Here is a 10310-nt window from a genome sequence, read left to right as displayed (position 1 = left end):
ATATAGCAGCATTTAGTAGAGGTATATGGGGGGGTTGTGGAATCAGCGGGGGGTAGAGTTCAATAGCAAGACAGCTCTGGGAAAAAAGCTGTTTCTCAGTCTGCTAGTCCTTGTCCGGAGGCATCTGAGGCGCCTGCCAGAAGGCAGGAGAGAAAACAGTCTGTGGGCGGGGTGAGAGGAGTCCTTAAGAATGCCGCGAGCTCGACGCAGACAGCGTTTCCTCTGGATGTCCTCAATGGCTGAAAGTGGAGTCCCTGTGATGCGCTGGGCGGTTTTCACCACCCGCTGCAGTGCCTTGCGCTCTGCAACAGAGCAGCTCCCATACTAGGCTGTGACACAGTTGGTTAGGATGCTCTCTACTGCGCAGCGGTAGAAGTTCACCAGGATAGCTGAAGACAGTTGGTTCTTCTTCAGAGTCCTCAGGAAGAAGAGGCGCTGGTGAGCCTTCTTGACCAGGCTGGAGGTGTTGGTGGTCCAGGACAGGTCCTCCGAAATATGGGTCCCCAGGAATTTAAAGCTGGGGACACGCTCAACAGCCATCCCGTTAATGTGGATGGGGTCATGTGTGCCTCCTCTCTCCTTCCTGAAGTCCACGATGAGCTCCTTTGTCTTGGAAGTGTTAAGGAGCAGGTTGTTGTCTGAGCACCATGTGGCCAGGTGCTGGACCTCCTCCCTGTAGGCAGTCTCATTGTTGTTGCTGTTGAGACCAATCACTGTAGTATCGTCTGCAAACTTGATGATGGCATTAGATCCATTCACAGGCCTGCAGTCAAGTGTGAACAGGGAGTAGAGAAAGGGGCTCAGAACACAGCCCTGTGGAATGCCAGTGTTAAGTGTGATGGTGGTGGAGCAGATGTGGCCTGACCTAACAAGCTGAGGTCTGTTTGTCAGAAAGTCCATAATCCAGTTGCAAATGGAGGTGTTAATACCCAGGTTCCCAAGTTTGGTTATTAACTTGGAAGGGATGACAGTATTGAATGCAGAGCTGAAGTCAACAAACAGCTCTTGGGCGGGCCTTGGCCAAAGAAGCGGCGAAAGTTCCCAGATCTAGCTGTTTTCCCAATTTCCCGAATGACATACTATGCAGGGGTTCTCGGTTTACATTCAAGGTCCGAATTGCAGTTTCATCGATATTAATTCGAATGCCCAGTAAAAAACATTGTTTTTGAACATCTTATAAACAAGTTTTTTGCTTTTGCTTGCTTTTTATTTTTAGCAAATCAACTCTTCACATGCTAATCATCATATTCATGGCGTCTAGTCGTACTTACATTTACTGTCTTAACTGTTACATACAGTGCTGCTTTTTATACAACAAATGAAAAATAGTAGTTTATGAAATAGTACTTCAGTGCAACTTTTAGTGAATCATGCAGCACAATGTTATCTTTGCAACAAACCATGCGAATATTTACAGACATGTTCATATGGCCAGGCAGACTGTAACAGTGACAGAGTTTTGGAAACAGCGTTTTGTTCATTCAGTTGAATGTGCTGCTGTTTTCTGCCAGTCGCTGCACAGATAGACCAAAACTGTAAACACAGCAAGCCGGCAAAAACGTGAGGCGCCCGGCGCGCATAAGCAACGTGCAAAAGGCTCGCAAAAAAAGACACGCATAACAACTAGTGATGGGAAGTCCGGCTCTTTTCTGCGAACCGGTTCTTTCGGACAGTTCGTTTCAATGAACTGGTTCAAAAGACCGGTTCACCAATTCTCTTACGCTCTGACGTAATGACGTCACTCACCCTGACGAAACGCGTCAAGTCTAGACTCTAGTATCATCCCGACCGGCTGGGATGAAAATACACTCTGCATATTCAAATGTAAACCAAAACCAGTCATCATAACTTCTGTCAGTTAACACATCACATCATGATCTGACACGTTTCTTACATATACGTTTAGCAACTAAAGCACCCAAATAGGCACAGTGAAGTGCAGCAAACTATGACATTTTAAGTCTTAAAGATAAAAAGTGAATAATTAATCTTCATCAGCATTTTACAGAAACTATATCCCAGCTAACAATTTTTGGTTCCCAGAATGTTCCCCTAACGTTAGTTTTTGGTTCCCAGAACGTTATTTTCTAAGGTTCGTTTTTGGTTCTCCAGGAAAGTTTTCTTTACGTTTTCTTTACGTCTTCCCATAACGTTCTGGGAACCAAAAACTAACTTTAGGGGAACGTTACCCCAACGTTATAGAAACCATGAAACTAACGTTTTATTTCCGTAAAGATAACCGAAAACAAACCTTAAAAAACTTTCTGGGAACCAGAAACTAACGTTAGGGTAACATTCCCAGAACGTTAGCCTAAAATATTTTTCTCGGTCCGTTTACACGTCAGTAATGAATGCATCCATGCTGTGTTTTTATCCATCGCTTGTCTAACGTTAATCTAATTAAAATAAGTAAAATACATCATCCCACACAATATGGAAGATGAAATCAATGCATTAGATTATTATTTTAGCCTAATAATTCCTTTCTCATTACAGAAGTAGCCTAATTTTCGATTTAAACAGCACAGTATATCATTTCTAATAAAACCACACTGTGTGTAGGCCTACCTCAACATCAGACATTATAGATATCGAAATAAAATAACCAATGACTTCAACACAATATTTAAAGCAGATTTGTATTGACAGAAGAATAAACATTTAATTATCTTCAGGCTAACAATATTCTTGTCTCATCACAGAAGTATAGCGCGGCTCCATCTTTAGATATAACAATCAAAAGCCCTGAGTTTCAGTCCTTACATCATGGTCTGTTGATTTAGATGTGTCAAATCAATCGAAAATCACGAAAATATAAGTCTACTCTCAAATTTTAAATAAAAATTTAAAATAAATAAACCGCTAAACTAATGTGTTAGTTGGTGAGGTAAAACGAAATGACCGTTAATTTTTAAATGACGGGAGTGCGCGGCAGAGCGGAGAATGCACGTGCTCGAGCGCACACACATACAGTAACAGACAACCACACTAAAGAAATACACATGGATATAGATGATTGTATTTTCATTTAGCTTAACTAGTTTATTATTTTCAGCCATTAAAGGGCACATGTATATATTAATTTCATTTGGTTTTCAATGTGATCTTATAATTTATGTATTGCACATGTCACTGACGTTTACCAGTTTTGACTATTTTTACCATAAAAAATAGCCAAAAAAAGAACCATCAGGGAAAGTTACTTTCTGGTTATTTTCTGGCTGCAAAAATAACCAATAAATAACCATCAGAGAACGCTATTTTCTGGTTATTTTCTGGTTGCAAAAATAACCAGAAAATAACCATCAGGGAACGTTACTTTCTGGTTATTTTCTGGTTGCAAAAAAATAACCAAAAAATAACCATCAGAGAACGTTATTTTCTGGTTATTTTCTGGTTATTTAAAAAAAACCAGCCTGCAACGTTCTGGGGACGTTATTTTCTGGTTGCAAAAAAAAAACCCCTGAAAAGAACGTTCTTAGAACGTTATTTTTTGGTTCCCAAAAAAATTACCAAAAGGGAACCGAAAACTAACGTTAGGGGAACGTACACTGTTCTGTAGCCTCACAGTGAATCACGCATGCTCACTATCATTAGCTCATCGGATCTCACTCACGACCGACTCGAACGTGTCCGAAAGAGGCGGCTCTTCGGTTCGTGTACTGCTGAATCAAAATCTGTTGACCCGCTTCTTTCGGACACGTCCGACTCAGAACCGATGATACTGCGCATGCGTTCATTTTAAAAGCAGATAAAAAGCGTCTAACTCAGATATTTTTATAAAACAGAGGTGCGATACTATAAAACACATTGGAAAGATGTTTAGGACTTTATTACTGCTTTATCACTGTAAGTAAACCAATCTGCAGCGCCGTTTACGTTCATGCCACTGCTACAGCGTTTCTCGTTCTTGAGTCAAGAGCCGGTTGCAATAGATTTCGCTTCAGCAGTATACAAACCCGAAGAGCTGCCTCTTTCGGACACGTCCGAGTCGGTCGTGAGTGAGAACCGATGAGCTAATGATAGTGAGCATGCGTGAGACAAGAATGGGGTAGGGGTTCCTCGGAGGATGGTTAAGACTGATATGCAGTGAGGGTGCCTGCTGGAGTGATGAGAAGTTGGAATCCGTGAGCGGCCGGGAGTAGTGCACGTAGAGGTTGAAAATATGACGGGGTTGAAATTGAAAATACGACGCTGGCTTCTGCGCTTTCCATAGAAGCACGGGCCTCTGCGGAGGCAATCGCTGCGGCGACACTGGCTTCAGCGCTTGAGATAGAAGCACGGGCCTCTGCGGAGGCGATCGCTGCGGCGACGCTGGCTTCTGCGCTTAGATTGGATGCTTCTTGTCGCGGCGCTTGCTTTCATGCTTGAAATGGAAAAGCTGGCCTCGGCTGAGGCAATGTTGGCTTCTATGCTTGAATGGAAGTGCTGGTCTCTGCCCAGGTAGTCGCTGCGGCGATGCTGGCTTTCCACGCTTGGGATGGAAGTGCTGACCTCTGCTGTGGCGGTCACTGCGGCGATGCTGGCTTTCCACGCTTGGGATGGAAGTGCTGGCCTCTGCTGAGACAGTTGCTTGCCGTGATGCTGGTGTCTACGCTTGAGATGGAAGTGCTGACCTCTGCTGAGGCAGTCGCTGCGGCTATGCTGGTTTCTACATTGAGAAGAAGTGCTGGCCTCTGCTGATGTGGCTTTGAAGATGCTGATTGCTATTGTTGCGATGGAAGCGCAGGCCTCTGCCAAGGCGGTCGCTGCTGCGCTGTTGGCTTCTGCTGTAGAGTCTTCTGCGGCAGAGCCCGAGATGTGGGCGCTAGCCCCTGAAGCAACGGGTCTTGAATGAAATCCCTGGTGATTGCTGAGGCGGTTGCTGTGGTGGTGAGGTCTCCCGCTAGGGAGATGAAGGCCGAAGTGTCGAGCCCGTGCAGGTGAAGGATGGATTTTTTAGATGATTCGGGAAATGAGGGTTCGATGGGCTTCCCTGATGATGGAGCGATCTGACCTGATGTAGCTCTTGAAAGCTTCCGATGTCCAGCGCCCTAGTGCTTGAATTTGAGACTGCGAGAGGCCTTTTTGGGCGGCTGTGGTTGCTGCGCCTATGCGGAAGGAGTGGCTGGAAAAGTGGTCTGCGGGGATGCCGGACAGGAGCAGGACTTTTGGAACCAGACGCGTGTAGCTGGGCGGTTGGATTCGTCGACGAAGAGAGGATCCAATGTGGTTTTGGTTTGGGATTTCCTGAAGTGAAGGTAGGCTAGGAGGGTCTGATAAGGTTGAATCGGTGAGTGGAGGTTGAAAATGTAGATGAAATGTCCTCTCCTGGTTTGGTCCATCTTGCTTTGTTTAATTGAGAATGACATCGTCTCTGAATTGAGTACTGACAGGTCCGATACCGTTGGATGGATTAGTGGGTCCTTTACGGAGGGTAGAAATGCATCTGGTCAGTATATCCAGGGTTATAGGTTGCCTGGCGTCTTAATATTTTTGATCATTTTTAGTTTTGTTTGATCTTTTTTCCTCAGAATTTTCTGTATTTTCCCGTTGAGCAGCAAAAATGTTAAGTATTATATTTATTATTATTGCACATTATGAGTTTTTATTATATTATTTGTTATATTTGCACATGTATAAATATTCATTGGCAATGAAAGAAAATCTAAATATAGTTTATTGGATTATTAGTTATTGCTATATACTTTTCAACCATGGACCAAAGGAGTGACTATAAAATACTAGGCGTTGTAATATTTTGTTTATTGTTACCTGTCATGGCTCTGCTTCATCATGTCATGTTTATTCTTGGTCTTGTAGCAGAGTCATGACAAAGCCTTAGGTTTTATGTGGAGAGAGAGATTATTGTCCTTTCGGCCTTCCATACTCTTTCTCTCCGGTCTGCGTCTTTGTTCCCGCCATCTCGTTTCCTTGTTATCTTTCCCTGAGTGTTTATTACCCACACCTGCCCTGTGTTAATTATCCCTCGTTTGTATTCCCTATATAATACCCTCATGTTTCATTGTCCTGTGTCGGTCATTGTATATCCGGTGGTCCAGCCGGCATCCAGTCAGGTGATCCAGCCGGCGTCCAGTCCGGTGATCCAGCCGGCGTCCAGTCCGGTGATCCAGCCGGCGTCCCAGCCGGTGATCCAGCCGGCGTCCCAGCCGGTACAGCTGCCGACCTTCCAGCCGGCATCAAGCCCCGTCCAGACGGCCTTCCAGCCGGCGTCAAGCCCTGTCCAGCCAGACTTCCAGCCGGCGTCAAGCCCCGTCCAGCCGGCCTTCAAGCCGGCGTCAAGCCCTGTCCAGCCGGCCTTCCAGCCGGTCCCCAGTCCGACAGCCAAGCCGACCCCTGGGAGTCTCCCAGGGTCAAAGACTGTCCCCCCCAGGACTTTCCCCACAGAATCCCGCAGGACTCCGCGCCCTCGAGCGCAGCCGGGGATTAAGACTGTTCCCCCTATGGGCCCTTGTTTGGCCCCACCCCCCCCCTCCCATGTTTGTTATTTTTGATGTTCCACCCTAGTCCTGTTGTTATTGTGTCTTGTCTGCCCTTAATTTTGTTTTCTTTGTTTTGCCTTGTCCTGTCTGTCTCCCAGTCTGTCTTGTCCCGTTAGTCTACCCCTTGGTGAACACATGGGGGTGTTCATTAAGGGGGGGGGCTTCTGTCATGGCTCTGCTTCATCATGTCATGTTTATTCTTGGTCTTGTAGCAGAGTCATGACGAAGCCTTAGGTTTTATGTGGAGAGAGAGATTATTGTCCTTTCGGCCTTCCATACTCTTTCTCTCCAGTCCGCGTCTTTGTTCCCGCCATCTCGTTTCCTTGTTATCTTTCCCTGAGTGTTTATTACCCACACCTGCCCTGTGTTAATTATCCCTCGTTTGTATTCCCTATACAATACCCTCATGTTTCATTGTCCTGTGTCGGTCATTGTATGTGTATGGTGTGCGTTCTACGGTCCCCGTAATGCCTGTGCCTCTTGTTGCTGTTTCGTCTGTTGTAGTAAGTGTTTAGTTTAGTTTAGTTTAGTTTAGTTTAGTTTAGTCCTTGTCAAGTTTATGTGAGTCTAGTGTTAAGTTAGTTTACGTCTCCATTGCTTGTATTGTTATCTTGTTCTTGTTTTCACCCCATCGCGGGTTTTTGTTTTATGTTTATTGTTAAAATAAAGTCTTTTTGTTCTCCCTGTACTCCCGCTGCCTGCAATTGGGTTCTTCTTCTCCTGTGTTCCTTGACAGTTACCATTGTAAACCAATTTGTGATGTGCTAAATTAATAAATGTAATGTTTTGTGAGATGTTATCTAAATCCCTCTTTTTGTCTCCATGTCTTTTTCCTGGGGACACCCAAGGCCAACAGACCCACCTCCAGCCCACTCCGATGCTCATCATTGCAACGCCTGGGACACCTAAGGCCAACAGGCGCAGCTCACATTCTCTTTTTGTCATATCTGCTTTATATGTACTGTAAAGCGGCTTTGCAACAAATGTGCTAATAATTTTGACTACTTGGATCCATACACCACCTGGTAATAGCAGGAAACCCATTTGGAGAAGACATGCATTGTGTTTTTCCTGCTATGAAAGATTTGCTTGCTGGCAACATTACCATGGGTGTAGGCCTTGCTATAAGAGACGACTTTTTGCTGGACTTTCAGAAGCAGAGCATCAAGTTATCTTCAGCTGTCTTGAATCTTATCAATTATGTCAAATGTCACATGTAAATAGGATCAGTGTCCAGTGAAAATATTACTGATTGCATTGTATATTGTGGTAAATTTGACTTTGAACTTTTTTTTTACAATTGTACATTTTTAAAGAACCTGAAATAAGTCAAATTTAAGTCAAATTATGTGGCTACAGTTTCGTTAAGATGAACACAATCACCAACACAATATTAACTTTACATGTGATTTTATGAATTTAGAATTGTAATGTACAATGCTGACTATTTAGTGAATATTTATTCAATGTAAATTGTTTTTGTTTATCAATAAACTTTGTTTTGTATTTGGTTTCTATCTTAATATTTCTGCCTATTAAAATATTGTGAATAGCAATATAGCAGAACAACACACTACAGGGGTAAACAAAAAGTGAATAGGATAAACTGTGAACAGGTTCCTTGAAGCACCCAGACCATTCTAATAAAAGGGTTCCTCAGAGAACTGCCATTCTTGAAACAGTGCCTTGAGTTTCCCCTGAGGGTTCCGCCTGTGTGGCGATGTGGAGAACCCCAAAAGGTTCCTCAAAGAACCTTTCATTTTTACTGTGTAGGATGTACACTCCCCTGCCTGCTCGTTTCACCCATTTGGCTCCTTATCAACTTGCTCATGTAACTCCGGTGCTAATTGTTGCAGGATGTATGCTTCCCCTGCCAGCTTACCGGTAGTTTAACCCTTTCAGCTTGTTAACACTTGCTCATGTAACTCCAGTGCTATTCGTTGCATGGCGAATGCTTCCCCTGTCAGCTACTGCTAGTTTAACCGTTAACAACTTGCTCATGTAACACTGGTGCAATTTGTTGCAGGGTGTACGCTTCCCTTGCCAGCTTTACTGTTAGATTAACCCATTCAGCTCGTTAACAACTTGCTCATGTAACACTTGTGAAATTCGATGCAAAGTGTATGCTTCCCCTGCCAGCTACTGCTCGTTTAACCCTTTCGGTTTGCTAACAACTCAACTCAACTCAACTTTATTTATATAGCGCTTTTTACAATTTTCATTGTTACAAAGCAGCTGTACATAAGACATATTGACTATAAGCAAAACAATTAAAGTTGTACCTGCAAAAACAGGCATACCCACATACAAAACACTCCACACACACAATATGCACAAGTACTAACACACATAGACATAGACACACACACACACGGATGCGCGCACACACACACACACACACACACACACACACACACACACACGCGCACGCACACACACACACACACACACACACACACACGCACACACACACACGTACACAGACAATTACGCACACACACACAGACATGCACACACGCACACACACGCTCAGTGAGAGCACACATTTAAGATAAAGGAGAGAGAAGCACAGGCCAAATATAACAGACTATAAATTCCTATATGCAATATTAATTAAGTAAAACTTTAAAATTCTAAAGCAGCCCCCCCGGTCAGGCAGATAGTGCAAAAACAGTATGCAAACGGTGGCGAGGAACCCAAAACTCTAATCGAGAAAAAAAACCTCAGGAGAACCCAGGCCCAACCAGGGGATTCCAGTTCCCCTCTGGCAAAAGCTGCTGCCTCTGCACAAGCTCCAGAGAACTTGCACAACAAGGCTAAATAAAATAAATAAACTTAATAATAAAATAAATTATAGTTTAAGATTATCATTAATAATCTAATAGCATTTGAAGTTTTGTGGTGAAGACATGTCAAGAGACCGCGTCCTTCTTTATCCAGCTCTATCATCTCAGCTCTTGTCAGGTCCCCACTTCCCATTCTCCGCTCTACCATCAGGTCAGGCCATGAACTGCATCCTGCTCGCTGTGGTAACCTTGGAACAATGAGACAAGACTGGCTGAGAGTAGAGTACTGTTCTGTACTCTTTGATGCAACAAGTACATCAGTTGTGTTTTTGGTTCCGGTTGATCTAACTAATGCAGCCTAAACCCTCTGAAGATTTATATTATGGAAGAGTAGTGTATGCAAGATTAAAAAGATGCGTCTTTAGTCTAGATTTAAACTGACAGAGTGTGTCTGCCTCCCGGACAGTGCAGGGAAGACTATTCCAAAGTTTAGGCGCTAGATAGGAAAAGGATCTACCACCTGCACTTGATTTTGAAATTCTAGGTATTACCAACTGACAGGACGCCTGAGAGCGTAATGCACGTGAAGGACTGTAATACAAAAGGAGTTCATTCAAGTACTGAGGAGCTAAACCATGTAAGGCTTTATAGGTAATAAGCAAGATTTTAAAGTTAACGCGATGCTTTATAGGTAACCAGTGCAAGGTTGACAGAACCGGGCTAATATGTTCATACTTTTTTGTACGTGTAAGAACTCGAGCTGCCGCGTTTTGGACCAATTGGAGTTTTTGTAATAAGCCTGCAGGGCAACCACCTAACAGTGCATTACAGTAATCTAGTCTTGATGTCATGAATGCATGAATTAACTTCTCTGCATCTGAGATTGACAGCATATGACGTAGTTTAGATATATTCTTAAGATGGAAAAACGCAATTTTACAGGTGTTGGCGACGTGGCTCTCAAATGACAGATTACTATCGAATAGAACGCCAAGATTCTTTGCTGACGACGAGGGTTTTATGGAACATCCGTCAATAGTTA

This window comes from Triplophysa rosa, linkage group LG5 (assembly GCF_024868665.1).
Source record: "Triplophysa rosa linkage group LG5, Trosa_1v2, whole genome shotgun sequence".
Lineage (NCBI taxonomy): Eukaryota > Metazoa > Chordata > Actinopteri > Cypriniformes > Nemacheilidae > Triplophysa > Triplophysa rosa.
Note: the sequence above shows the minus strand (reverse complement) of the source record.